This window comes from Equus caballus, chromosome 7 (genome assembly GCF_041296265.1).
Source record: "Equus caballus isolate H_3958 breed thoroughbred chromosome 7, TB-T2T, whole genome shotgun sequence".
NCBI lineage: Eukaryota > Metazoa > Chordata > Mammalia > Perissodactyla > Equidae > Equus > Equus caballus.
In genome coordinates, this window is record NC_091690.1 from 64,069,078 (window position 1) to 64,092,880 (window position 23,803).

The following is a 23,803-nucleotide window of genomic DNA, read 5'->3' on the forward strand; positions in this document are numbered from 1 at the left end:
CCTACCCCCTTCTCCTTTGTCTTATCTCCCACTCATCCTTTAAAATTCAGATTTCTTCAACAAGTAAGGAAGAAAGAAAAAAGAGACATAGGGGAGGCACTTACAAGACAAATAAACTAATTGTAATCAATGAATCTTACTAGATCCAAAGTCAAACAAAGTGTAAAAAAAAAATTTCATGACATTCATGAGACAATTGGAGATTTGAATATCGACTGGATATTTGATGATAAGTTATTGGTAATATTTTAGATGTGATAATGTTATTGTGGTCATGTTAAAAATAGCTCCTTACCTTTTAGAGCTACACAGTCACATATTCACAGATAAAGTGATTTTCTTCAAAATAATACGGGAGAGGAAAATTGAGTAGGGCTATAGATAAAACAATAAATAAATAAATAAATAAACAAATAAGCATTTTGTGTTTTTTTTGTATCTTCCTAGAGGATGGTCCTCTTCCCTCCCTCCCTCCCTACCAGCAGGTTCCATCTCCCCACTTTATCCCAAATGCTCCAGGCATGTTTCATAATTATCTGTTTGTATGGGTCACCATCACCAGAGGAAGCTCATTAGTACGGACAGAGGTTTTTCTTTGTCCTCCCATTGACTGGCTCATAGGAGAGGCTCAATAATGTTGGGTAGAAGGATGAAAAGAGAAATGAGTGGATACAGACATTTAAGTTCTACATCAGGGTGTGGAATTCAAGCAATGGGCTCCCCTTCATTTCCCCTACTTTCACCTAATTTTTAAGAAACAGATCTCAATTCATGTTCTTTATGCAAAACAGTGTTTGCTCATAACTGAAAGCCAGGAGTGTAACAGCCTGATTGAAAGTGGATAATTCACACATTGGCATTTAATATTCATGGAATTCCATGTTGTGAGGGCATGTTCTTAATTAGCATAAGATAGCACTGTTCCAAACCTATTTGGTTGTCATAGAGATAAGGAAAATATAAAGAAAAACAATTTCCTTCCATTAAAACAAATTTGATTATAGTTATCTGAACCTAATTTTTGCATGTAAATTTACAAAATTTCCAAGGAGCCCTTCATCAACTTCCTTGTTATAGTCTTCTGAACACTCTTTTAGTCCTTTGCACGTGCTTGTTTTGTACCAATAGAAATGACACCTCTGGGAAGTATGGAATGGAAAGACTGGAGGGGGCTTTGCCAGGTGATTTAGTCAATGCTCTTGCCTTTGATCCAAACTCCACTGAAGCAGCCAAGACAAACAAAAATTTGCCTTATTTTTACTGTTTTAAGGAGAATATTTTAATCAAATCACTCCTCAGTAGGATACTAATATTGGAAATATTAATTTACTTATATTGCCAAATTTTTAATTAAATTTCTAGGTGTGTATGTTCACAATGGAAAGGAATTCATCTATCCCTCAGAATTCTTAGCTAGTTACCCACCCAGGAGCAGTCCAATGAGATGAATTCGTACAAACATACATGATATCCCCTAGAGAACCTGTTTCTCAGACCAGGTGGAACTTGCTGGGGTTTTTGATAAAATTTCTTCATCTATGACAACACAAATATAGAAGCTCATGAATATGTGCATGTGAGAGAGCCCAAAGGGATTTGTTCCCTTCTGTAGTATAGATATTCTTTCTGATACTAAATTACGAATGAGGAATATGTATATGAAGATCTATTATGGTGTCCAATAATGAGTTTTGAGTATATAGATAGAGAGCCTTTGGGGAGTGTGTTATTTTTCTTCCTGTGTGTCCAGAACCAAGTGCAGGGCCTACAAAAAGAAGGAGCTCAGTAAATGTTGACCTTTCCTCCTGCTTTCATCTTCTCCCATGGGCGTTAGCGTCCCCCACCACAAGTATCTACTTCATTTGCTTTGCGTAGAGCAAGCCCAGGAATGATAAAAGCACGGTAGCTGAAGAAGGTTCTACAGAATCTGGCAAGACTACTGGGAAATGTAGACGGTAATTGGATATCTGCTTACTTCTAATCTTCACTGAAATTTATTCGATGTTAAATGATTCCTGACTTTAGCCAGATAAGCTGGTTGAGCTAGGTACACCCATCAAAGTGTACATCATTGCCCTGAGACTTGAGAGAACAAAGAATTTAAAGCATAACTGTAAGGTTTAGGGGTTTTTGGTTTTTGTTTTTATCATCTAGATAAAGTTCGTTTTACTATTTGGGTCAAGACTTGGTTTTGAACTGTCTTTTCCTATTAGATATAACCTCTTCCATTGGCTTGCCCTAGTGAAAAATTCCATAATTGCAAGTATTCTTTCGTTCATTTATTCAGTTATTCATAAAATACTCATTTAGTGCTTATTTTGTTTAGCCCTGTTCTGGGTGCTGGAAAATGCATGATAGCTTTTTGAATTTGTTTGGTTTTAATATTTTCTTTGTTCCTTTATTTTCAAGGTTGGAATGGCTATCTGTCCCTCTCTCAGTTTCAGGGCATAAATACATTTGTGGAGTCTTTACAATGGGGTTAAAAGTAACAAAGGCCCAACACTGAAAGATTTAAACTTGAAAATCATAAGCCATTATGTTAAAGGTCCAAACCATGCCATGCTTTTAATTAAATGGGTCTAAGTTTGAAAAGCCAGGGATATTCTATTTATAAATGGGTAGTATTCTTCTGTGAGCCTTAACTGTATGTTATATATTTATAATATGTGCATACTTTTGGCATAGAAATGTACGTGTACATGGTGATACATATACATATATGCATGAATAAAGAGTACACTTTCCAAGGGTCGCAGTGGCATAGAATGTTTCTTTATAGATTTCTCAGCTGCAGCATTCTCCTCCAATTTGCTTTTATACACGGCCTTCCGAACTGAAAAGTTATTGCTGGAGGCAAGAATATTATTTTATAGTAAATTAATAGGAATGAGCAATTTTAATGAGTTTGAACAGGGGGAGGGAGTCCATGAGGGGAAGGGCCGTGTCTGTTTGGTCCACCACTGTATTCCTGGGACCTACCACCCTGCCTGGCTCATATTAGGCATCCAGTGTATAAGCAGATCAATTAATGCAAGCTCAGGATTGGGAAAAGATTCTGATAGAGCACTTTCATGAGCAAGGAAATTATTTGTCCAGGGAATGAAGAAGAAATTTTTGCTAACTGGAGATTCAATTAAATTCAGCAAATTTATGTTGTCTTCTAAGTTCTGCCAGGGACTAGGGATTTGGTGCTGAGGAAGACGGGTCCCTGAGCTTCAGAAGCTCTCAGTCTAGCAGAAAGACAAATATCTGCACAATTTTACTTCTATTTTATTGTAATTTAAATTACAATATCAGGATCTGAATACAATTATATTAGTGTTAACAAAATACAGAGGTAACCCAGGGAAGGGAAAGATTATCTCTACTTAGAGAGACTAAGGAAAGCTTCTCTGAAAGGAATGTTTCCTCAGAATTTAAAGGACTAAGGGTATCCCAGGTGGAATGAGTAGCCTATAAAAAGGCACAGCGACATGAAAGAGCAAAGTGTGTCCTGGGACTCTGTATAGTTTTTTGTTCCTAGCCTATAAAATGTGTTGTCAGTGCATAGAAAAGTGGTAGGTGAAGCTGAAGCAGAACCGTTGATAACGGATTTTCTATTCCTACATTTTTACAAATTGACAGTTGGATATTTCTGTGCATGAGTCAGAAGGCCCTCCATTCTACCTCCTTTCTATGAAAATCCTACCCTGTTTCAATGCCCACTGCATCTATGATGCCAGACATGACACTTACTGTCCATTTAAGTTTCTTCTTCTGTTGACTTCAGCTTGAGCTCTATGATTCTGTTTTTTCACTTCATCTCTCCAGGAGTTTGTGATTTGAGTGGGAGGAAGAGGCCATGCTTCCTCTCCTCTTCCTTGATTTCTGCACATGCCTAGTAGCAGACCCTGGACCAACTAGAAGGAAGTTAGCTACTTATGGAGAAAACATCACTAATTTCTCTAGCATAGACCCTAAAAATTTTGGACAAGCTGGTTTCATTTTTGGACTGACTGCCATGTTGTCAACTTTATATTCCTGTAATCGGTGTTTGAGAAGATCACATGGAAATGCCCCTTTTAAGATATGTGCTAGGGACTAAGAAACTAAAATTCACCTGAAACCTCAGGACTGACAGAAATGAAAACAGAATTCTAATTACAATTCTAATTCTAATTGAACTCGAGAATGTATTAACATCATAATTATGATGTTAATATAATAACGTCATAAATATAATAAGCTCCATGTACACCATCCTCTAGCAATGTATGTCAGTCTGAATGTCATATCCTTAGCTGTAATAAGTGTAGGTAGGACAGAGTTTGCATATCACCTTTAAATGGCAATAATTGTATTTCGAAGGGCAAATGAATAAAAAATGCATTTGAAAATTCGTTGGATGCACTGAGAAAAGGTTATCTAATCGTTAACGTAGACAAAAGACAAAAGCTTATTTCAAGAAATTTTCTTGAAATGAATCTCCTTTGTTCATGTTGTTCTGTATTTCATCCTTTGGTTTATGCCTATAAATACATGCAGTTTTAATTATCAAAGGGCAGACATGCCCCAGGAAATATACAGGAGTGACCGTACATACCAGGTTGCCCAGGCCAGTCCCAGGGTATGTCTGGATTTGGAAGAAGATTATTGACCGTAGGCAAACAGGGCTGGAATGAGACTATTGTGTTTTTTGAGGTCTAGTTGGAGAGGGAATGAAAAAGACTATTTTTTTTTTGAGGAAGATTAGCCCTGAGCTAACATCTGCTGCCAATCCTCCTCTTTTTGCTGAGGAAGACTGGCCCTGAGCTAACATCCGTGCCCATCTTCCTCTACTCTATATGTGGGACGCCTACCACAGCATGGCTTGCCAAGCTGTGCCGTATCCACACCCGGGATCCGAACTGGCCAACCCAGGGCCACCGAAGCAGAATGTGCAAACTTAATCGCTGCGCCACCTGGCTGGCCCCAAAATCTATAATCTGTATTTATAGGTTGGATGGGAACTGGCATGGAAAGCTGAAGCCCTGGCTTTGAATTGTGCCCATTCTACTTATCAATGATGTGACTTTGGGAAAGTCATGATGTTCTCTTGGGTATTAGTTCTTCTCAGCCCATAGTGGAATCTGGGGCTCAGGTCAGGGGTGTCTTCCTGAGATAATTATAATTAAGTTGTTTCTAGAGGTAGCCATTTGGGAAACAAAAGTCTAGAAACTTTCTCAGATAAAAATATAAGCAACCATGGATGCTTAGGTTCACGAATAAGAACAACAAATACAATGACATTATTCAATACAAGAGAGACTTCAAAAAGGTGAGAGATTATAAACTTATTTTATGTAACTGCAGAGGGCAGAAGTAGATCTCATGGTGGGGGGAATTAAAAGAAAGAGATTTCAGTTCTCTATAAAGAACTTTTTGATAATGAGATCTTTCTAGCAATGGGATGGGCTGATCTAAAAAACAGGGCTAAGTGAAAGTGTGAAGCAGAGAACATGACACGTTTTTAAAAATCATGGAGGAGGTAGCAGGTCAACTTGGACAGGAGCCTGAGAAAAATCCCAGTGGAATGTGATAGTGCTTGACTTGTCTCCAAACATCCATGCACCCCTGTGTGTGTCACTTCCTTGTCTTTTTCACTCCTGAAACGCATGCAGCTGACAGAGAACTCCAACCCCATGTTTCTATGGCAGTGCACTCCTCATTCTCTAAAAAGCATCCAGAGGACCTCCAAAAGGGCAATAGAGACTATGCAATTTTTTTTTAGGCAAGTTGCTTAATCGTTGAACAAAGACATGCCAGGTCTGGCTTTCTTTGGTTGAGGGCACATAATAGTTTGAATATGTATTATTGTAGTTTAAACAACAAATGCAGTTGAAAAGATAAAAGAAAATGGTAAGCTCTGTAGTCTGGAAATTCTCTCTCTGATCTCTCTTCCTACAAGCTTGTTTAACTCCAAATCACTGGATTGTCATATCCCTCAGGTCGTCCTTGGCAGAGACAGAGCACCCAAGAGCTAGTCGAATCTTTAAAAAGTATACCTCCTGTTTGTGTTCTCCTCTGTTCTGAGTTGTGTGCTATGTTGTAGCTATTTCCTTGTTTTACTCCAGCAGCATAATGTAAAGTTCTTGAAAGCAGATACTGTGGCTTATTTACTGTATCCGCATTGCCTAGTATAGTACTTGACATAAGAAGGTAACCCAGGAATGGTGGAGGAATGAAGGAGAGCCCATCTCTTCTCTCCCAGAACCAGCTCTACCAGCCTCTTCCATGCAGGATTCTCCCTCACACCCCAGTTCTCCTTTTATCAGTAGCTCAGCACCCTCTTTCTGGTTCCTTACGTCTTCTCTTCTCCAAAGTGAGCATTACTCATTTATGCGCACATATTTCATTTTTCAACACTTCTAAGATTGCAAAGCATTCCATTTATTTCTTCCTTCTCTAACACTACTTGAAAACTAGTTGATTAATCTCACTAAGTCACTATTTATTGAGAGCTTGGTGTAGCCAAGCACCCTGCTGGATCCTGAGGAATTTTCAACCAGGCAAAAAAATATTCTCTCTGCCCTCAAAGTCTAATTGGAGCTTAAGCTTTGAAAGTAGGATGGGAAAACTCATAGTGCCTGCCAGCTCTCAGAAAAGTGAGAAATATTGCTGCTGACTGATGGGCTTTCAGAAGAGGACTTTTTTAAACTGAGAGACTTGGAATATTCTGGATGTATACATACTTCAGTTAGCTTTTCAAAGATAAGTTGAGTCTAGGTCATCAGAGAAGTGGGGGACACAGCATTTTAAGAAAGATTGACACACTTTCCAATCTGATACTTGTTTATTAATTCAACAAATATTCATTGAGAATCTGCTGTGTACCAAGCACCAAGCTAGAGATTAGTATTGTGAGTTTTCTCAGGTCGTGTGGTTCTGTTTTTCCTCATTTAGTCCCAAACTATCTGTCATCTCATGCATTGCTATAGCTCTAACGACCGCATCTCAGCATGCAAAATGCACCCAACTCTACCTGTCCACCCGTAGGATCTTCTAGTGAGTCTAATCTTGGATCTCATCTTAAGGGAAAGTGAGGTGTGACGATTCTGCTCCACCCACTCTGTGCCAGCCCTTCCCACTCTCCCTCACCCAAAGGCACCAGACACCATGAAGCCTACAAAAGTTATAATGTGCAGACGCTCAATTCTTTGCAATTACGTAACCTCTCTAGGTAGTACAATTAGGAGTGTGAAAAACATGTTTTGAAGTGTTCCTCCACACCACCACTGCCAGTTTGGGACTGGAGAGCCCTGTGGAATAACACGGTCCAGCCTGCAGGATGACAGCTGTGTATCAACAAACTCTTCCTCAGTATTAATTATGGCAATACTATTTTCACCTTGAATCCATACCATGGGGCAGACGCTATGCTGGGCGTTTTCTGTCTGCAACGGCTCGTCCTTCCAGGAGCTCTAGAGATATCACTACCACCATTATATAAATGAGAATACTGAGGTCACAGAAACAGCTTGCCCAAGATTTCAGGCCTAGTAAATGGCAGAAGTGAGGATGAGAATACAGATCTGTTTGGCTTCAAATGCAATGCTTTTTCTTCTATATTACAGCAGAAGTAGGTTAATAGTTTTCAGTGCCTCAATCTTTCATTGGGAAAGTAGAAAGGATTCTTGTCTCTATTTGCCTCAGAATTACAATACTCTTGACAAGTGAGGTCTCTCAAGGAAAATCAACAGTCTAGGAGGTATTGTTACTGTGCTGAATAATGGGAGGGATCCAGGCATTAAGGTTAATGGAATTACCAACCCGCAAGTGGTCTGTGGCCCAAGTGACCCCTGAGTCAGAGCATACAATCTGCAAAGGAACTTCTGGCCAAGCAACACCAGTGAGCTTTCACTCATTTGTTCACTTACTTAATACTTTGCAAGCTTCTACTGTGGGCCCCACACACGTGGTATCTACACTGATAATGCAATACAATGTACATTTTTAACAGGGTGTCTTGCCAGGCCTAATACAAATTTAGAAGACCGCTTGTCTTGGGAATTAATGTACCCATCCAACCTTCCAATTTATAGGGAGATTTCTAGCCACAGTGGTACACTAGAAGGAGGAACAGTAAAAACAGCAGCTCTCAACCTCTGAGAGAAGATGTTGGCAGCAATGTGGTATGTTATACCCACTGAGGATGGTGTTTGAATGGAAAAAGCAAAAGCACTTTGGCTTCAGACAGTCTAGGACTCAACTCTCAACTCTGATATTTAATGGTTGGCTGTGTAATCTTCAGTTATTTCATCTAGGAGCCTCAATTCTACAAGTGCAAGGTTGCGATAGTACTACCCATTGAATTGGTTGTTTTTTCTCTCAATTGTTTAAGAGATATTTATGGAATATTAAGTCAGTCAGGAAAACAGACAGCACCTTATGTATTTTAAGCAGAAAGGAATGTATTTCAGGGTATTAATGTGCTTAGAAATTGTTAAAAGAGCTGGAGGAGTGATGGTCAGGGCTGGGGGCAGCTACACCCAAATTGAGAAATTTCAGGAAGCCGTTATCTCAGCCATAGTTTCTTGCAACCCTGGAGCTGGAGGCCAATAGTAAATTGTGGAGTCTGAGGAAACTGTGAGAAGCTATTGCAGTGGTAGTAGTGCATAATCCTATGCCACTATGCCATCACCCTTCCACATCCCAAAACTCATGCAAGGTACTCTGATTGGAAGAATCTAAACTATAATCCTGCTGACAAGGGATTCTGGGAGTATGGTTCTCAGGCTTCCAGCCCCTGTGATACAGTGGAGAGCATTGGGGTGGGAGGTTCAGGATTGGTGCCAAGGACCAAAAGAAGATAGCCAGAACCAGCACCTCCTACATGCCAGCAATTATCCTGCAAGTACAGGGGTGAATAAAGAGACAAAACATTCCCCTCATGTGGTTCACATTTAATTGTGGGAGATTAAGTGAGTTAATATATTAACACATTCACTAAGCCAGGCACACAGTTGCTATCCTAGAAATAATCATTCCCCTCTTTTTACGTCCCACTCTCTCCTCTCCATGAGATTCCTGACAAGGAGATAATTCAAAGATTAGAGAGGGGAGAGCTCTGGGTGTGCCTTTGGGGCCAAATAGTGAGGTGTTAACTGACAGTTCTGGCCTTTGCAGACAGAGCCTCATTTTAGTTTGTATTGACTCTGAAGGCCATTTGGACATGCTTCAAAGCATAGCTTCTCTCAGTAGACAATACAGACCATCTTTAAATATATTTATCAGGAGATGTGCGTATTAACTCAGTCCAAGTATATTGAAATATAAATGTCCCATAGAGATACAAACACTGCCTCCTCACATAGGTATGGGGATGAGAGATGAACGTGTTAGAGCATGCATTCATGTATTCATTTATGTGAAGGTTTCATTTACTCTGTTCCTGAGAATTTGCCAGTCACCTTCACATCTGCCTCCAACAGGAGGTCACTATGCTTTGTTTCCTGTCTTGAGGCAGACATGTAAGGTGCAGTTCATTCACTGAACCCTGCGCTGAGGCAGCTCTACAGTGCCCTTCGGAGTCTGGAGTGGGAGTTGTCTTGAGCACTTGCAGATACCTTTGTCCTTTATCCAAGCTGTGGACCTCAGGGGAAGAACCTGAGCTTTGGAGAAGTCATAAGAAATGTATGCATAGGGAGAGATGGAAGGAGGGAGGGAGGTCAAATGGTATAATTTTATCATTTTTCTATCTTCCCATCACTCCTTTCTACCTGCATCCACACATACACACACTTATGTACCTCAATCCTTTCTCCTCCTGTCAGTACTGCACAGATAATTTTTATGTATGTCTCCTTAAATGTCAGTGCATGACTTTATCTAGGGTCATGTGAGCAGTTTTACCAAGGTAAAATATATCAAATGTGCTCCTAGTAGAAAATGTCTGTGGGTAACTCTCCTGAAAATTGTTAGTTTAAAGAAACATGGGACGTTAATTACAAATATATACACACACCACCTTGTAGGCAGCAGCTACTGGGCTCAAGTTGATGGTGGCCAAATGGGAATCAGGGCTCAGTGTCGTCAGACTTTTCACTTTTGGGGTAGCCACAGAGTCTATTCTAATGTGAAATTTCTCAATTTTTAAATGTTAACCCTTGATTCATATTTCTGAAACCACCATGAAGTCAAGATGATGTAGTTGTGGTTCACACATGGTTGGCATGCTGCTGATTTGTCACCCACTTCATAACATCTTCTGTCACAGAACACGAACAATGTTATTACACATTGTTTTTTCTGTGTATTCCCCCCACTGGGCTAAGAACTCGTTAAAGGCTAGGTTGTGTCTTATTTCTCCAACACTATCGACTACCGTGGTTCCTGGAACATAGTAGATGGTCAAAAAAACCCCCCAAAAAAACCTATGCTTTTGCAGATTTCTTTTTTTTTTTTAACAAATGTGAGCCTCTATTCACCCTTTAGTGTAATCCTTTTGTGTCTTAGTCTTCTCAGCTATACAACATTTGCTTGTAAAGTTCTAGTATGAGTCATAATAACACAGTAGTAATAACTAATACTGCATAAATATTTTAGTTTGGAAACTTGATAGTTGATACTTTTTTTTTTTTAAGAGTTCAGCTTTTTATTCACCATGTTACAAGAGGTTTAGTCAAAAAGACCAAAGCCCATGTCATCATCAGACTCCTCAGATTCTTCTTTCTTTGCTTCCACTTTCTTCTCCTCAGCTGGGGCAGCAGCGGTGGAGGGGGCAGGCCCTCCAGCTGGGGCAGCGCCAGCAGGTGGCGGAGGTCCACCAGCCCCCACGTTGCAGATGAGGCTCCCGATACTGACATTGGCCAGGGCCTTTGCAAACAAGCCTGGCCAGAAAGGTTCGACATTTACACCGGCTGCTTTAATGAGGGCATTGATCTTATCCTCCGTGACCGTTACCCCATCGTCGTGCAGGATGAGGGCTGAGTAGATGCAGGCGAGACCGAGGCCATGGTGCGGGCGAGGGCTGGGCGGCGCTGCCGGGCACGGTGCTAGTCGCCGGATGAAGTGAGGGCCTCACCCCAACGCGGCCTTAGCTTCCTCGGAAGGACCGAGCACCTTAGCGGCAGCTGAGGAAAGGGATAGTTCATACTTCTAAGGAATTATAGTCTACCTGATGTAAGAAAAGTAAGCAAAACTCATTATCATGTTTCTTTGTCCTGCTTTCAGATTTGGTTTATTTAGACACAGTATAGTGTAAAGAGAGAGCTTACAGGCCCTAGGGGCAATTGGGGGTTTACATCTTGACATTGTCATTTGTCAGCCATATGAACTTGGGCAACTCATTTTATTTGTCTGGGCCTCAGTTCACTCATCTGTAAAATGGGAATAATAATACCTACCTCATAAGATAATTGTAAGAATTACATTAAATATTGTACATGCGACATTATACACAATAGAAATTAAATAAATGTTTGGTTTTGGCGAGGAAAAGGGCATCTCCCTTTGTCTTACATCTTTGACTCATTAAAGCCCATAGGCACATTGGAAGTAGCGCTTTATATTTGCTTTTTAACAAGCAGGAATAAAAACGATTATCTAGTCCATATGGAGAAACAGAAAACTCTTCCATATTTGGATAATTACATAGGCCCAAATTAGAAAAACAAAGTGAAGTGTGTAAGCTTGTTATACAGTCCTGGTTTTTATTATTATTATTATCTTTAATATTAGGCCTTTGACACAAATTTCAAGAGCTGATTCCTGCAGATGTTTTTAACCTGGGGAAGTGGGTGGTCCATAGTGCCTTCTGGGAGGAGGAACAGGTTTCTGGAGGTAGGAGTTCAGTCTCGACATGCTGAGATGCTGAAGGACATCCAGAAAGAGACATGTAGTAGAGTTAGGTAACGTGCAGAGAGATGCTAGGTGGAGAACGTAGTTGAATGGGGAAGAAGAGAGTGCTCGGGAAGGGTATACAGCGTGAGGAGAGGAGAGAGTCATGGAAGACTTTCTTCCTCATGGCCTGGAATTATAGGAATTTCCTGGCTCTGCTTGAGCAGACATTCCAATCTGGGACAGAATTTCCAGTTTAGGATTCAGCAAATAATAATAAGTCCAGCACTCGAGAGAGGCACTCTGAGGACCACAAAAGGAAAAGGGATGGCACGATCTCTTAACAGTTTCCAATCAGATAGGCCACATATTGGGAAGCATAACATGATACAATTTAGTATACTATCAATACAATATAATACAATATGGTTTAGTGTGGGATCACACTTAGCGGTGGCAGGCTTTGGGAATTTGAGAAGGGAGAAAGTGATTCATCTGTGGTCTTGCAGTGTGTGGATTAAAGTCTAGGCTCTGGAGCCAGATTGTCTGCTATCAAATCCCAGATCAGCTGCTTACTTAGCCTTTCAGCTCCCCAGCTTCCTCCTCTGTAAAATGAAGGTAGTCTCTTCTACACAGGGTGGTTGTGCACGAAGAAAGACAGCTAGAGCCTCATTGGCACGCCAAACCAGCTGAGTAAGATTGCGAAAAGAAAACCAAACCTATTGGCCTGCCAGGCAAGTAGACTTACAGCACCTGGAGGAAATAATTATCTGGAGCAAAGATTCAGGGGGAGAGTAGAGACGGGTAAAGGAATAAACCTAAGGAAGTGGGGTATGAGTGTGTACTTTGTGTCTGAGCAGAGGATATTTGGACTCCTGCAGACCCTCTAGTTTGGGTGTGGACCAAGGATGGATGAGGAGTAAGAGGTAGGCATTTACTCTCTCACTCTTTCTCCCTCCCAATGTCATTAATTAATCCCTGTGTGCCTCAGTTTCATCACTTATAAAATGAGATAATAGTATCTACATCATAAATTTGTTAAGATTGAATGAATTTATACATGTAAAGCTCTTAGAATGTTGTCTGACACAAGTAAATGCTCACAACATGTTGGCTATTATTATGACTTTTATCCCACAATCATTTGTTGTGTTCCTAATTATATCACGAACTGTGACAGGCACTGAGACGTGGAGGTGAAGAAAGTCATGGGCAGCTGAGGCAGGATAGCTGTTGAGAGTGCAGCATCTGGACGCGTGGACCTGGTTTCAAATCTGGGATCCATCATTTTGTTTCCATCTATGTAACCTGGAGCAAGTGTCTACTTCGGTAAACTGTGGGTGATGCTAACACCCACCACAGGATTGTTGGGGGAAGAAATGGGATTAACCTCTATATAAGGCTTTCAGTATAGATCCTGGCACATAGTAAATGCTTAGTCCTGGAAAGATTGAAGAAAACATCAGAGAGGTGGTGAAACTTGAAGATGCATAAAATATGGAGAGCTGGAGAAGATACACAATCCCAGGGCTTTCCCAGGGAGAAGATATTTTTCAAAGTCCTTTGTTATATTTGTTAAACAATGTTCTCAAGTGGTAGAGCAAATTGTGAATAAGAAGGTGGGTCACGCTGGGCAAAGGTGAATTTTACTAAGCTAAAGGATCTATTGTTTCAAACAAGAAAATATATTGCAAGTCATTTAGCTTGCGAAAAAAATGAAAGTCAAATGGTGTCAGTTACAATTGCAAAATATACTTTAGCTACTAATAATAGCTGTGTTTATTATCATTATCATCCTGTGAAACTGAGAACAGACCTTAACCTTTCATCTCTTTGCTAGCAGTTGGATAGAATTAACATAATTATGGTTGGTTGGACTGATCATTTTGGGCAAGAATTTTTTTCTTCTCTCATGTGTCTGCAGGAGATTTAGAATATCACAGTAAAGCTGCCTTTTTCAGAAATAATAAGATCTCTATGTATTTACCCCATCCTTCTTAAGAAAACAGGAACCGTAAAAACCTTTCAAAAAGCTCTTTAGACCCAGGAAGTGTCCAGTTTTAAATTTGTTGGGGATTCACTATCAACAAGCAAGAATAGGAAACACTCTGCAACTGAACTATTATGAAGAGATGGTACAGACATAATAGAAATAGCTGACATTTGGGGGGCACTTCTCGCTAAGTATTTTCTAGGCGTTAGCTCTTGTATGTCTGTAATCACGGATTCTAGGCAGGAATGGCTATCAGCCTTATTTCACAGAGGTTTAGTCATTTGCCCAAGGTCACACAGCACAGCCACACCTTCTTTCATCTGCAGCCATGTTTTCTTAGGTATGTGTGTTCATGCAAGAAATCTGAGTTTATTTTTTGTAGGCAACTGTGGGTGTTCTCTTAGCTTAGTGTCTTTGGTAGTGAGAGAAAGATCATAAGAGTAGAGTACACAGGAAACATGAATATTATTGGTAAACAGCAGTGTAACAAAGGCAAAGTTTACTGATAAGATTTACTAAGTAAATGACTGATAAACCAAAGGCTAAACATGGTATGAGTTTAGGGGAAAATGTTAATGGCAGAGGTGGGATTAGAACCCAGGTCTCTTAGGTCCTAGGCTAACAACCAACTAATGGATATCAGCCTTTCATCTGTACAATGTCAGGTGCCTTGCTCGTGTGATTTCTCACTTCTCCTCTAATAATGTGGTTAGTGAGTTAGGGAAATGAACTCAAGAGGTCTGTCCTTTTGTTAAGACATCTAATTGACTCACCGTGCCAGGCACTGACTATAATGTTTAGTACCTTTTCATTGGAGTTGTAGCAGCAAGAAATCATAGACAGAATGAGACAAATCCCAATCTAAGTGTTATAACAACAAGCTTTGTTAACAAAGAGTTGAAAGAGCAAGTTTGGCTGACAGGCTTCGTGAAATGTTGACTAGAAGAGGTGGCATTTTCACTGGGTCTTGGAGTGTTAGTAGGATTTCAGGAGGCACTAATGGGGCAACAAGTGAGAGGGGCCTTGTAGAGAGAAGACCTGGAGGTGTGAAAAGCTGTGAATATTAGAGGTGGGGGCTGGGGGAACAAGTGGTAAAGGGGAGATGTTGGCTTCTATGTCAATGAATGCAAAGCAGCCTAGGGTTGGCCACCTAAGAATCATTATCCAGTGTTGGTATTGTGTCATTCTGACGTTAGTTTCACATGTCAATATTTTACTGCATTGATGGCATCTACAGTACAACAAAATTTAGTTTTACAGTCTGCACTGGGATCAATGCATTCCATTAGGAACGAGGAGACAGAGAGAAGAAATGATTTTCCTTGAGAAACAAATTGGTAATATACTTGAAAAAATGGGAGGATAAATAAGTTTCTGCCGTGGAACAAATTCTGACCTGTTGAATAGCAAGTTCCCTATCTCCCTCCTCCATGCGTTCTTCTCTACATTCCTCCCCCTAGTATTCTGCTGCGAAGGGAAAGTAGGCAGGGTAATGAGTGTCAGGCTGGGGAGGGAAGTTCTGAGTGCTACCTGGCTTCCTGACCCGTCTACAGAGGTGAAAAAGGCTAGAGGTGAGGTCTGATCAGGACCTACCCAAGAGGAAATGATGGATAGAAAGTCCCTGAGGCTCTGAGAGAGACTCTGTCATCTGCAGAGCTTAAACCAGGCCTGGCATTATAGTTCCCTGTAGTCACTTTCGTTCAAGCAGATTGACAGTTTTTGGAAAGTGATATTTCATTGGAATGGGATTTTGCTGGAAGTGGATTCAGTGATGACTCTTAATGAGTGTCACCCTGCTGACTGTTCAGTGTTGTGTTCTTCATGCCATCTGTTAACATTTCTGAGTTCTCTGCTCAGACAGCAAGTGCTGCAAGATGTTCCCCTGATCTATGTAGTCTTAGGCATGTTACGGCCAGATGAGCTGGGTGCTGACCAGGGTGCCTTTGTGGCAGAGCCTCTCCCAGAAGTCTCAGGTCGCATCTGCAGAATTCCTATGGCACTATTTAGGTGACTTTGAGGAGATGCAAGACTTGGATGAGTGCAACTCCCCCAGAGCTCTGTGATACAAATAACACGCTGCTGAGACAGTAAAATAGTATGTAAGAGCAATTTAGGAAAAAGATATATGTTGGAGCAATAGACTGGATCCTTTTGGATTTGAATTTAGGCTGTGAAACTTGGACAATCCAGGTTGGGCAGGAGTGGTAGGCAAAGAGGATAGAGGTGTGGGGAGCTGTTGTGTGGTCTTAATTGACCTACACATTGTAATTTTCTCTTCACTTTAAAGGAATTGAATATGAGTAACAAAATCAAATCTCTTAAAACTCATGAGAATTTATATTATTGCTTCTTTTTAAATCCTCATGAGGGGCTGGCCATGTGGTGGCGCAGCGGTTAAGTTCGCACATTCCACTTCAGCAGCCCAGGATTCGCTGGTTTGGATCCCGGGTGTGGACCTACACACTGCTTGTCAAGCCATGCTGTAGCAGGCATCCCACATAAAATAGAGGAAGATGGGCACGGATGTTAGCTCAGGGCCAGTCTTCCTCAGCAAAAAGAGGAAGATTGGTGGCAAATGTTAGTTCAGAGCTAATCTTCCTCAAAAAAAAAAAAAAACCCACATGAAAGAATGCACACATGTACATAAACCCCCAGGGAAAAGAGCAGTTGCTGTGAGGTCTAGGTAGGGAATGGGACTCACCATGTGCTCCCAAAGCATTCCCCAGCTGCCCCAACATGAGCGCTCCGACAAAGACTCTTCCCTGCAGGTTAGCTTTTTCTGAACAGGAAATGCTGGGCGCATTGTCGTGAAGCCAGTAACTATGGCTATCCCATCACATTCATGATCCCCACGATGTTTCCTGAAAAGCTCAACTGGAAACATCTATGTGCATGTCAATTGTCCTTCCTTCTTTTCATCTTGCATTCTTTCCTTCACTTACTCAACAGACATTTATCTATTTATCTTGGGCTGGTTATGTGCTGAGCACTGAAATAGGTGGTGAAGCTGTTTTTAAATGGTCATGTCCTGGTTCTGGGTGCTAAGGGACAGAGTAGGCACCCATTTTACAATACACTTTGGTGTCGAGATGGAGAGAAGTACTGTATGGCTGCGTGAGAGCACAGGGGACACCTTATTGATGAAGCATCTACTTTATGCCAGGCCACCTAGGCATGAAGACCACCGTCCAGCCTCACTTGGATGGGAATCTCATAACACCCTGCTACAGAATGGAGATGCCACTGTCTGCATTAATTGTTCTCCTTGTTCTGGGCCTAGGCCAATCCCTGAACCATCTCACCCACACCTCTCATCTCTAGGTGCTCCCAAGCTGAGCACACAAGCCAAACTCTGGGACCAGGTTCTTATGCCCTTGTAAATGTGTTAACCGGCTACTAGCAATATCCTGAAGAAATGCTGCTATACATTAAGATGAAATGATTTCTCTATTTCAATTCCTGCAGATATTTCTAAGTGCCCATTAATACAAAACTCTGTGCTGGGGCATTCGTTGTTGGAGGGATAGCTAGGACATGTCTCCTAGCCTTGTGGAGTTGTGTTCCCCAGGAGGGAAGAGGACACACGTATAATCAGCAAAATACAAAGCGGGGCACAGGTGCCATAACAGGATGCTCTGCGAGTGTATGACGAAGGAAGCAGAGGACCAGAGGAGTCAGGAAATATTTGGAAGAGGAAGTGGTAATTTTTCTGGGTCACAAAGATTGGTTAGAATATCTGCAAAGAGAGAAGCATCATTGTAAGGGGAGGAAAAATTACAATTAAATATGAATAGGAAAAGTACAAAGTATTCTGAAAACACTTGGAATGTCGTAAGGGACGGTTGTCAGTAGGAGTTAAGAAGAAAGGGAGGCCGAGGGCAGATCACAAGAGCCTTGAATGCCAGGCTAAGCATATGAGGTACGTTCTCTGCTGTTTTAATTCTCATGAAGAGACAGAGCCCAAAATGGTCCTTTAACTTGGTTGGTAAAAATTGTGTCACATAAGGCTGAGAGATGGCAATAAGGACGGAAAAAGCACAATGGAGCTCCCAGTCTAGTGGGTACCCAGTCTGATGCACAGAGTACTATAAATTCAGCCTTCTAACATTTAATATTCACCAATTTAAAAAAATTTCTCAGCCTCCCCCTCTCAGTGTGGTTTATTTTTCTACTCCTTGAATGTGAGTGGTCACTGTCATTAACAGATAAAATATATTTATTTCTTTGTGAAAATGGCCCCCCAAAGAAATCCCTCCTGTGACAGAAATGAAAAGAAGTGACTAATAGTTCACTGGATTTTATGAGTGGATGTGACATGTATAATGATAGTTACAAATCTAGGATTTCTCAGGTGGCCCAAGGTGTAGCCTGCTTGGATTTATGGGCAAAACATATTTAATTCAGGAGCAAGAAAAGTAGTGGTAACATGCATAGCAAAGAGTCATGCTGATTCAGAGAGTTAGGTATGGACACTTGGGAGGCAGAGACGCGAGATTGTTGCCGGCATTGAAAGACGGTTCATTTGTGAGTTGCATCTTCTGTCTCTGGAGGAGAAGACGAGAAGGAGGGGGATGCGCTGCACACCCACAGACATTATCAGGCCCATGTCAGGTTCGTTCAGTTTGTAGTTCTTACACTGGAACATGATGTAACCCACAATGCATGTTAAATCCTTAGAATAATTGGGCCTATGATAGAAAAGTTATAGTCTTTTCTTTGTTGTTCAGGTAGTTTCTCATATTAACAGTCATTTTGTATCCACAACTAAAGTAGCAGATGCTGCTAGGAAGTTATTAGATTGGGGCTCCACTTTTGCCACCACACTTTCTTTCTTTTTTTTTTTTTTTGAGGAAGATTAGCCCTGAGCTACTACTGCCAGTCCTCCTCTTTTTTGCTGAGGAAGCCTGGCCCTAAGCTAACGTCTGTGCCCATCTTCCTCTACTTTATATGTGGGACGCCTACCACAGCATAGCGTGCCAAGCAGTGCCATGTCCGCACCTGAGATCCTAGCCGGCGAACCCTGGGCCCCCAAGAAGCAGAACGTGCTCACTTAACTACTGCACCACCAGGCCAGCCCCACCACCACTTTCTAACTGTGTGACTTTGAGCACATTCTTCAACTTCTCTGAGCTTCAGTTTTCACATACAGTAGTCCCTGGGTGTCTGCGGGGGATTGGTTCCAGGACCCCTCATGGATACCAAAATCTGGATGCTCAAGTTACTTATATAAAATGGCATATAACCTATACACATCCTCTCGTATACTTTAAATCATCTCTAGATTACTGATAATACTTAATACAAGGTAAATGTTATGTAAATAGTTGTTATACTGTATTGTTTAGGGAATGACAAGAAAAAAAGTCTGTACATATTCAGTACAGATTCAACCATCGTAGGCCTTTCCATGTGCAGTTGGTTGAATCCAAAGGTGAAGAACCCACAGATACGGAGGGCTGAGTGTACGTACATTGGAATAAGAATATCTTTCACATAGAGCTTCTGGAAGGATTGAAAAAGAGCAAATATAACAGCTCACAGGTGTGGGCTAGGCACGCACAACTTTGGTGGGATAGGAAATTCAAAAAGGGACTGAAGAAGGAAATCTGCAATATAGTTTATTAGTTCTTATCAAAGGAAGGTCAGCCTGGGAGGAAGTGACAACCTACCCATGATATGACATGACACACAGAAGGGCTGCCTGCACGTGGCATTAATTTTTAATCAAACCACAATGATATTAAGACAACATACTTAAAAAGCGCACAACTACATTTCAAGTGTACACGTGAGCACTATTCATCTTAATAATCATATTTCAAAGTGAATAATTAGCTTTTAAATCTTGATCCTCTCTCCTTTTTCAATAGCAGGTAGAGAAATGAAACAATTGCAAGCTATTGGCAGATAGATACCCTCCTATGTCATCTGCAGTCACTACTTTGTGGCTCCAAGCTGGAGTATGTTTGCATGGCAGAGATTCCAAAAATGAACATAGTAACCCCGCTTAGAGAAGCTTTTAGCATTTTGGGATGATCACTGTTGATCCTACACTTCAGTTAAGGAGAAACTCTGTTCTTCTCGGCCATGAAGAATTCAGTTCTCTAAAAGGACCAGATTTGATTGGGCCAACACAGGCTGAATTTACTAATATGTTTAGATTTCAGGTGGTTTTTTTTCTTGCTGTCCACAAGAGTGCTGATATCCCATGAGATTTCACCATGACTTCTGCCAGCCAGAAGATATGTCCTTAGATGGCCAATGTGACCTTGGTAACTCTGAGCCAGGTGGGGAGCCACTCCTAACATGACCTAATCCTTTAAGTGTGTTTTGGAAACATAATTTACATGTCTTCCTATTAGATGTTCTTTATTTAGCACCAAACAGCATTATAAATTAAACTTCCCGGACATTCCCCTTCTGGTTAGTAATTTCATTAGAATAAATTGAATACACGAGATGTTTTCTTCTTCCTCCTCTCCTCCTCCTCCTCCCCCATTCCTCTTTCTCATCCTTCTCCTCCTTTATCAGATATTGATAACAGAACTACTCTACGAAAGTATTGCTCTGAAGACCTAAGTTGTCCTAAATTAGCTTAGAAGGGCCTGCTAAACTCTGCGTACATAAAAGACATGAAGAATTTGGTCTCAAACTAATTTTCAATTTACATGAGGAGAATGGGCATTTTTCTGGGCCCCACTTTGTGTAGTTCTTTTACGTATGTCATCTTATTTATCCTCACCATAGACTTGTGATTGTAGTCGGCATTATTTCCAATTCAGAGAGGTTAAGTAATTTGTTCCTGGTCAGCCTGGCAGTAAGTGTGTACATCTGGGTTTCTTCTGAGTTTTTGGCTTCAAACTCTGTTTTTATTTCAGCCAATTGACATTTATCAAGCATCTATTATATGCTCTGTACTGTAGTAAGAGCTGAGTCCACAGAGTTAAATAAGACATAATGCCTTCCTCCATGGAGTTTTACACTAGCAGGGGAAGCAGGTGAAACAGACATACAAATAAGTATAACAGTGTCATCAATGCAACAATGAATATATGTGTGACATATAGAGTAAGATGAAGAAAGGCATGATTAATTCCATTTAAGGAAGCAACTTTAGAGAAGATTTACTCTTAAAGGAGATATAAACCTTGAATTTTAAAGAAAAAAGGAGTCTGCCATGCAGATAAGAATAAAAGATGCCTGGGGCAGACAGACCATTTACCTATGGAAAGAAATAGAAATCTGAAGAACTGAGTGTTTTTAGAGTACTTTAAGCAATAAATATGTATTACGACAAGTAATTTTATGCTGACTCTTGGGGGTTCAAATATGTCTAAGCCTGTTCTCCTTCAGGTTTCAGTTCAGTGTAGAAAACATGATTCATACGTAACTACAATCTGGGCGGTCTGATATGATAACTCTTATAGAAGTAATAGAGACACTAAATGCTATAGACATTGGGAGGCAGGAGAGATGGCTTCTGTTTGGGGTAATCAAAGAAGGCTCAAAGGAGATAGCATTTAAGCTGGACCTGGAAGGAAAAACAGAATGGAAGAAAGGCATCCAGGTAGAGGGACTGTCCATGAGCAAAAGTAGGGAGTTGGGAAAGCTCCTCACAGAATCCAGAAAAAAGAAAGCCTAGGAGACGGGAGCTTGCCTGCAGGAGAGGATCAAATGCTACATGATTTTCATGGAATTGGAGGATGGTTCCTCCTGTATATTCAGCAGCAGCATCCTCACCCTGCCCAGCCCCCTGTCAGTGATCTCCAGCAGTTAATGGAGAAACACCCCTTATACTGTCTCCCTTAATTCGGCTAGAAGAATTCTTACTACTGATAGCGTGGGAAGACACGGACACAGTATTGAAACAATCCTGGATTCAACTCTTGGCTCAACTATTCTCTCAGCTAAACTCTTTGAGCCTCAGATTCCTCACTTGTAAAACTGAGATGATGACATCTATCTCAAAGTGCCAGAATAAGAATTAAGTGCACAGTGAATGACAACACATTCCTCATCCTTACATAACTCCTTAGTAAATGACAGTGCTTGACGCGCCAATCTTCACCCCTTTCCTGCTGCTTTCTTCCTTCCTCATTCCCTAACTCACGCTGCACCTAACTCCTCAGCTGAGGAAGAGTTTGTGAATGGTCATACTCTCTTTTGAGAGGATCTTCCATTCTTATAAGTTATTTTTTAGTTTAATGTATTATAGGAGAGTGGGTGGGTAATTATCAGCAGATATAAAGAGAAATTAACCAAGTAGGTAGTGCTTTTGAGTAAATATAGATAAATCAGTTTTTCTGGTTGGGTTCCTGAGACAGCAGACTCAAGTGGAGATTGGCAGATGGGAAATTTATTGGGGAGGGCTTCAGAATCAAAATGCAGAGGAAGGGAGTAGGATTGGGCAGAAGGAAAAGTTGGATGCTGATGCAATTTCAACAAAGACTTAAAGGAATGGCCCTTTAGAGTAGCCCTGAGTTGGGATGAAGGAGCTGGGCCTTTATACCCCTTCATTGACCAGTCACTGCATTCAGGCTGCCCCAGGAAGGAGGAGTGACTTAGGGTGATGCCATTTTCTTCATCAATGGGCAGCTGGGGGAATAAGTGCTTCAGTCTTGAAGGGAGATCTGAGAGGCACATTTGTGTGTGGGCTTTGCTGATAGCCATGGTGTAGAATTTTTAAAGCAAGAGGAGTCTGTTCATATTCAGAGCATTGTATTAGTTGCCTGTTGCTGCTATAACAAATTACCACAAACCTAGTTGCTTAAAGCAACACATATTTATTCTCTTACAGTTCTGGAGTGTGAAATGTTCTGCTGGGCTAATGTCAAGGTGTTGGCAGGGCTGGTTTTCTTTGCAGACTCTACAGGAATTCTGTTTCCTTGCTTTTTCAAACTTCTAAAGGCCACCTGCACTCTTTGACTTTGATCCCTTCCTCACATCACTCTAACCTCTTGCTTCTGTTGTCTCATCTCCTACATCCTCCTTTAACCTTCTTGCCTACCTCTCCTATGAACCCTTGTGATTATGTTTAGGGCTGCCAAGATAATCCAGGCTAATCTCCGCATCTCAAGATCCTTAACACAACCACACCTTCAAAATCCCTTTTTCTAAATAAAGTAATGTTCACAGGTTTTGTAGATTAGTATAGGGATATTTTGGGGGGGGGGCATTATTCAGCCTACCATGAACATTACAGTCAAAACTTCTTGCACTGGTGCTGCCTATTGAGTGTGTTTATCTGGTGGTTGTTAGAATGGCAGTGTTAATTTGCTCTTGTCCGGGTCTGCCTCCCTTAACAACATCAAGATCACTGGGGCCAAATAATGTTTTCTTAGCAAACCCCTAACTTGTTTGAATCAAATTGGAAAACTCTTCTTCTTTCTTCTGATAAAAGGACACAAGAGCAAGATCACACTGAGAAACCTTCAGGTCTATGTTAATGGAGCCTTGAAAATTAAATAACATTTATATAAATCATGGAGGAAAAATAGACCCTCCTGTAATGCCACCTGAAATGGAGAGAAGGGAGACATACCCCGGCTTCTCCCTTCCTGCCACCCTCCAATCTCCTGTCAATGTCTCCCATTGGCTGAACCCAGCTAGAAGTCATTTTTCAAGGGAGTCTAGAAAATGTAATTTGCATGGAGTCAGCCCTTTTGATATAAAACAGAGCAGGAGAAGTGTGGGAATTTGGAAATGAGAGAAAATGATTAGTACACAAACTGAATCTCAGAAAAATCAGGACTGAAGCTAATAAGTAAGTTTGTACTGGTTATTCGTGCCTCATCTGTTCCGTTTCATCCAATTTCCCGACACTTTTTTGCATAAAAACAATTTCTCACTCCACAGATTCCTTACACCCTGAGTCATTAGTGATGGCATTATTTATTGTGCATGATTTCAAGACTGCTTTCCCAATCATGCCTCGGAATTTCTTACCATCTACCTTTACCTTCCAGCACCAGGGATGCATAGGAGCTGGGAGAAGCTGGGGGCCAGTGGGACATA

At 41.1% G+C, this 23,803-nt stretch overlaps 1 protein-coding gene and 1 pseudogene across 50 annotated transcripts in view; one reads left to right on the forward strand and one right to left on the reverse strand.

Annotated features, from left to right (window-relative positions):
* The window catches only part of DLG2 (discs large MAGUK scaffold protein 2), a 1,837,299-nt gene that overhangs the window by 1,644,686 nt on the left and 168,810 nt on the right, over nt 1-23,803 (forward strand). The window lies entirely within an intron of this gene.
* Nucleotides 10,587-23,802, reverse strand: LOC102148842 (large ribosomal subunit protein P1 pseudogene; annotated as a pseudogene).